This window comes from Abramis brama, assembly GCF_963993115.1.
Source record: "Abramis brama genome assembly, chromosome: 5".
NCBI classification, from domain to species: Eukaryota; Metazoa; Chordata; class Actinopteri; order Cypriniformes; family Leuciscidae; genus Abramis; species Abramis brama.
In genome coordinates this window covers 17,283,794-17,291,277 of record NC_139967.1, presented here as the reverse complement: position 1 = coordinate 17,291,277, position 7,484 = coordinate 17,283,794, and positions in this window count along the sequence as shown.

The window sequence follows — 7,484 nt, the reverse complement described above, 5'->3', positions numbered from 1 at the left end:
GCAAAATAATGGCACAACAGTTGTTAAATCATGGCCACCTGCTGGCAAATGTTGTTATGACATCTTGAATGTCATCACTGTTTTTCTGCAGGGTTGAAAGAATTTCCAAAGAAGCCTGCCTTTTTTTCATTTCTTTTTTTCTTTCTTTTTTTTTTCACCGACGACTGTGAACAACCACAAAAGTACAAAATATACGAGGTACCTTTACATAATTTTATGTATTTTTAGTCTATAATTCATCTTGTGAAAACATAAATATTCCACCTCTGCAGAACTATAAAGCCAATGTTCTTAAGTTTGGTGATAAAACAACCTTTACTCTGTTTACTTTTTATTTTACTCTGCAAAGAAAACTATTTTTAACTACTAAGAATGTACTCAGATCAGTGCAATAAATAACAGTTTGCCAGTATCAGTGGTTACCACATTGATGAGATGACAGCTGATACGTAATTGATATAGTATTCACCATCATTTTCAAACTGATTCCATTTTTTATTAAATGTACATATTATATAGTACAGTGCATTTTAATATTAATTTCAATTTGAAACGTGTAGTTTACCAACAAATATGTATAATACTCAGCTATATTTTTTTTAAATAGCACAATTCTAGTGACCTATCGATAACAGTTCACTTGCATTGCATTGATACCTGACGCTATGGGGAAAACCCTTTCTCAGAAAATACTGAAGCCTGATTGAATCACGTCTGTGCAACTGCAGAGACCAATGGTGTCTCAGCGTGCCCAGTGGGCGAGCCCAAATCCTCTCCCATGCAGCTACCCAGTGAGTTATCGAGTGAGTTAACTCATGCGTAAAAGAGCAAATTCCTGCAACGTTTGTTGCAAAATGTAACACCACAAATGTGGCACATGCAGGGCACCTTGTTTGGAGGATCCAATGAAGATGACAGCTGGTCCCTGCTTCAGATATGGAGGAATGGTCGAAACCCCACTGAGGATTCTGTCACCCTGCCACAGAACGAGCCAGACGATTCCCGCCCGGACTGGACTCCAAGCTCATCTGAGTCCTCTCCAAGGCTGTCCAGGAGCTGGGGTTAGATCCCATTTTTTTCCAAGTGGTGCACGGAGAGCTGACAAAGACGTGGCAAGCCCCCTATTTGGCTAGCGTCCATCCTTCAGTTTCATCCCCCCTCACCTCTATTGATGGCGTGGAACAGAAGGGATATGACGGAATCACGACCCTGTAACTTATGATGTTGCGTCAATCCTCTCCAAGAGAGAGGACGACATGGGACCTATCCACAGCCCTCAGGGCCGTTCGCATCCTTAGGCCTGCAATGTCCCATTGGAGTGAAGGCCCACTCCACCAGGGGAACTGTCTCTTCCTGGGTTTGGTCGAGCAGAGTGTCTATAAGCGACATATGCGCGAAGGCTAGTTGGTCTTCACACTCTACAACTGCCAGGTTCTATAACCTGGACGTCCCTGCACTTCAGGCTCGGATCCTGTCTGCTTATGGACTAGCTAGACCAGTGGTTCTCAACCTTTTTTGGGCTAGCGCCCCCTATCCAATGTCCAGGTCCCAGAACGCCCCCCCTCCCAGAACGAGTGAGAGTTAACAGATGAAATAAGAACAAAATTGTAATTTATTAATACAATTGAACTATACTCCACAGTGATTAATCCAAAAAACAAGCTATAAACTGCATTGGCATAGCAATACCAATGTTTCTCACAGGATTTTTGGCATTCTAGGGGGGTTTGGGGGCATGCACCCCCGTAAGAAAATGTTGTGCATTTTAATGTTAAATTCATTCATCTGGTGCACTTTGAGAGTTCAAAATTAAAAGCTCCAACCCATATTCAGTGTGCAAATTAAACAAAGAAAAATTCAAACCTCTTTCAGTTGTGTCTGTCTACATTACTACATAATAATAGTTATAATATTAATCCCATGACAGTAATAGCCATATATTGTAAAACAAATGCACTGAAAAATAAAGGACGGTCATTAAAGCAGTAATGTTTGCACTTAGGTTTTATTACGCATTTAGGAGAGTATTGCAAGAAGCTGCTTACATTAACCTTACTTTCGAAAAATAAATAAATACAATCATGATTGTTCATGAAAAATTATGTTAGAATTGGCCTAAAATACCTTGGTATCAGCTTGTTTTCGTCAGTGGTATAATTAATACAATTACAATTAATTTGGTTTGTCGTGATTAATTTGTGTTCATAATCAGTAATATATATATATATATATATATATATATATATATATATATATATATATATATATATATATATATATATATTCTAATAAGAATAAACACATATGAACAATTAAATTATTATTGTATTATTCATTATTTTTATATCTTGAAACTACCCAAGCAGCGTTTCACGCTCAGATGTGACGGCGGAATTAATACATTACCAAAATGTGATTGCAGAATATATTTAAATTATCCATCAAATTGTCATTTTCTCCTTACTGTCTTGCGAGTTAACAATAATGCCTGACCAGTAAATTACTTGGTGAACAAAGAAAACATTTTGGCATTAGGGATTGGAATTAGTTAATGCCTAAAAATTTAAAAGTTTTACCTTATAAATAGAATTTAGTTTAATTTTAAATTTCGTCGCCAGAGTGAATGGGAACATGATTTATTGAAAATATTTGAAAAAATATAAGTGTTTCTTAAGTCAATACTTTTTAATGGCTTGTCAACTTTCCAATCCTCCGCTGTGTGATTCTAGTCAGTGCTGGATTCTAGGCACCACCGGATTGTTGTCAGCCGAAACACATTTTTGAGCACGTGAATGCTGATTCTTGTCAGCGCTGGATTCTAGTCAGTGCTTCATTTTGAGTGTGGATGGAGCTTAACTTGCATCAGTTTAAAGAACATATTTTTTTGCCTTTTATTATGATAGGACAGTATAGTATCAAGACAGTTTGACGAACCGGGACTTGAACTCAAGTTGTAACAAGCTGAAAAACAATATATACCTGTGCAGAGTGTACTAACCACTAGGTTATTGGGTTTAGTAATTAACTACAATGTGATACATATTAGAACCTCACTGTGTAAGAAACATAGGGGGAACAGAATCCGACGGCAAATAGTTCAGCTGTCGAAATCCGTTCCCCCACTCCCATTATGAGAGGGGTTGATGTAATGGTTTAAAAAATGCTGATTTTATTTTTGTGTGTGGATGGAGCTGAACTTGCATCAGTTTCAAGAATATATTTTTTGCCTTTTATTATGATAGGACAGTATAGTATCAAGAAAGTCTGACGAACCGGGACTTGAACTCGGGTCGCCCAAAGCTAAAAAAAAGAAATTGTTGAGGCACTGACCACTAGGCTATTAAAGCTAATGATTTGCTGCCATGTGACAAATCTTAGAACCTCATTGTGTAAGAAACATAGGGGGAACAGAATCCGACGGCATATAGTTCAGCTGTCGAAATCCGTTCCCCCACCCCAATGATGAGAGATGTTGATGTATCGGCTTAAAACATGCTTATTCTATTCTGTGTGTGGATGGAGCTTAAACAGCATCAATTTGATAAATATTAGAACCTCAGTGTGTCAGAAATATGGGGGGAACAGAATCCGACGGCAAAAAAAACTGCTGTCGGAATCCGTTCCCCCACTCCCATTATGAGAGATGTTGATGTAATGGCTTAAAAAAATGCTGATTTTATTTTTGTGTGTGGATGGAGCTTAACTTGCATCAGTTTAAAGAATATATTTTTTTGCCTTTTATTATGATAGGACAGTATAGTATCAAGAAAGTTTGACGAACCGGGACTTGAACTCGGGTCGCCCAAAGCTAAAAAAAAAAATTGTTGAGGCACTGACCGCTAGGCTATTAAAGGTAGCGATTTCTTGTCATGTGACAAATCTTAGAACCTTATTGTGCAATAAACATAGGGGGAACAGAATCCGACGGCATATAGTTCAGCTGTCGAAATCCGTTCCCCCACCCCAATGATGAGAGATGTTGATGTATCGGCTTAAAACATGCTTATTCTATTCTGTGTGTGGATGGAGCTTAAACAGCGTCAATTTGATAAATATTAGAACCTCAGTGTGTCAGAAATATGGGGGAACAGAATCCGACGGCAAAAAAAACAGCTGTCGGAAACCGTTCCCCCACTCCCATTATGAGAGGTGTTGATGTAATGGCTTAAAAAATGCTGCTTTTATTTTTGTGTGTGGATGGAGCTTAACTTGCATCAGTTTAAAGAATATTTTTTTTGTCTTTTATTATGATAGAACAGTATAGTATCAAGAAAGTTTGACGAACTGGGACTTGAACTCGGGTTGTAACAAGCTGAAAAACAATGTATGTTAGTGCAGAGTGTACTGACCACTAGGCTATTGGGTTTAGTAATTAACTACAATGTGATACATATTAGAACCTCATTGTGTAAGAAACATAGGGGGAACAGAATCCGACGGCAAATAGTTCAGCTGTCGAAATCCGTTCCCCCACCCCAGTGATGAGAGATGTTGATGTATCGGCTTAAAACATGCTTATTCTATTCTGTGTGTGGATGGAGCTTAAACAGCATCAATTTGATCAATATTAGAACCTCAGTGTGTCAGAAATATGGGGGAACAGAATCCGACGGCAAAAAAAACAGCTGTCGGAATCCGTTCCCCCACTCCCATTATGAGAGATGTTGATGTAATGGCTTAAAAAAATGCTGCTTTTATTTTTGTGTGTGGATGGAGCTTAACTTGCATCAGTTTAAAGAATATATATTTTTTGCCTTTTATTATGATAGGACAGTATAGTATCACGAAAGTTTGACGAACCGGGACTTGAACTCGGGTCGCCCAAAGCTAAAAAAAAAAATTGTCAAGGCACTGACCGCTAGGCTATTAAGGCTAGAGGTTTGTTGTCATGTGACAATTCTTAGAACCTTATTGTGTAATAAACATAGGGGGAACAGAATCCGACGGCAAATAGTTCAGCTGTCGAAATCCGTTCCCCCACCCCAATGATGAGAGATGTTGATGTATCGGCTTAAAACATGCTTATTCTATTCTGTGTGTGGATGGAGCTTAAACAGCATCAATTTGATAAATATTAGAACCTCAGTGTGTCAGAAATATGGGGGAACATAATCCGACGGCAAGAAAAACAGCTGTCGGAATCCGTTCCCCCACTCCCATTATGAGAGGTGTTGATGTAATGGCTTAAAAAAATGCTGCTTTTATTTTTGTGTGTGGATGGAGCTTAACTTGCATCAGTTTAAAGAATATATTTTTTTTTGCCTTTTATTATGATAGGACAGTATAGTATCAAGAAAGTTTGACGAACCGGGACTTGAACTTGGGTTGTAACAAGCTGAAAAACAATGTATGTTAGTGCAGAGTGTACTGACCACTAGGCTATTGGGTTTATTAATTAACTACAATGTGATACATATTAGAACCTCATTGTGTAAGAAACATAGGGCGAACAGAATCCGACGGCAAATAGTTCAGCTGTCGAAATCCGTTCCCCCACCCCAGTGATGAGAGATGTTGATGTATCGGCTTAAAACATGCTTATTCTATTCTGTGTGTGGATGGAGCTTAAACAGCATCAATTTGATAAATATTAGAACCTCAGTGTGTCAGAAATATGGGGGAACAGAATCCGACGGCAAAAAAATTGTTGAGGCACTGACCGCTAGGCTATTAAAGGTAGTAATTTCGTGTCATGTGACAAATCTTAGAACCTTATTGTGTAATAAACATAGGGGGAACAGAATCCGACGGCATATAGTTCAGCTGTCGAAATCCGTTCCCCCACCCCAATGATGTGAGATGTTGATGTATCGGCTTAAAACATGCTTATTCTATTCTGTGTGTGGATGGAGCTTAAACAGCATCAATTTGATAAATATTAGAACCTCAGTGTGTCCGAAATATGGGGGGAATAGAATCCGACGGCAAAAAAAAACAGCTGTCAGAATTCGTTCCCCCACTCCCATTATGAGAGGTGTTGATGTAATGGCTTAAAAAAATGCTGATTTTATTTTTGTGTGTGGATGGAGCTTAACTTGCATCAGTTTAAAGAATATATTTTTTTTGCCTTTTATTATGATAGGACAGTATAGTATCAAAAAAAGTTTGACGAACCGGGACTTGAACTTGGGTTGTAACAAGCTGAAAAACAACGTATGTTTGTGCAGAGTGTACTGACCACTAGGCTATTGGGTTTAGTAATTAACTACAATGTGATACATATTAGAACCTCATTGTGTAAGAAACATAGGGGGAACAGAATCCGACGGCAAATAGTTCAGCTGTCGAAATCCGTTCCCCCACCCCAGTGATGAGAGATGTTGATGTATCGGCTTAAAACATGCTTATTCTATTCTGTGTGTGGATGGAGCTTAAACAGCATCAATTTGATAAATATTAGAACCTCAGTGTGTCAGAAATATGGGGGGAACAGAATCCGACGGCAAAAAAAACAGCTGTCGGAATCCGTTCCCCCACTCCCATTATGAGAGGTGTTGATGTAATGGCTTAAAAAATGCTGATTTTATTTTTGTGTGTGGATGGAGCTTAACTTGCATCAGTTTAAAGAATATTTTTTTTGTCTTTTATTATGATAAGACAGTATAGTATCAAGAAAGTCTGACGAACCGGGACTTGAACTCGGGTTGTAACAAGCTGAAAAACAATGTATGTTAGTGCAGAGTGTACTGACCACTAGGCTATTGGGTTTAGTAATTAACTACAATGTGATACATATTAGAACCTCATTGTGTAAGAAACATAGGGGGAACAGAATCCGACGGCATATAGTTCAGCTGTCGAAATCCGTTCCCCCACCCCAATGATGAGAGATGTTTATGTATCGGCTTAAAACATGCTTATTCTATTCTGTGTGTGGATGGAGCTTAAACAGCATCAATTTGATCAATATTAGAACCTCAGTGTGTCAGAAATATGGGGGGAATAGAATCCGACGGCAAAAAAAACAGCTGTCGGAATTCGTTCCCCCACTCCCATTATGAGAGGTGTTGATGTAATGGCTTAAAAAAATGCTGATTTTATTTTTGTGTGTGGATGGAGCTTAACTTGCATCAGTTTAAAGAATATATTTTTTTTGCCTTTTATTATGATAGGACAGTATAGTATTAAAAAAAGTTTGACGAACCGGGACTTGAACTTGGGTTGTAACAAGCTGAAAAACAATGTATGTCAGTGCAGAGTGTACTGACCACTAGGCTATTGGGTTTAGTAATTAACTACAATGTGATACATATTAGAACCTCATTGTGTAAGAAACATAGGGGGAACAGAATCCGACGGCAAATAGTTCAGCTGTCGAAATCCGTTCCCCCACCCCAGTGATGAGAGATGTTGATGTATCGGCTTAAAACATGCTTATTCTATTCTGTGTGTGGATGGAGCTTAAACAGCATCAATTTGATCAATATTAGAACCTCAGTGTGTCAGAAATATGGGGGAACAGAATCCGACGGCAAAAAAAACAG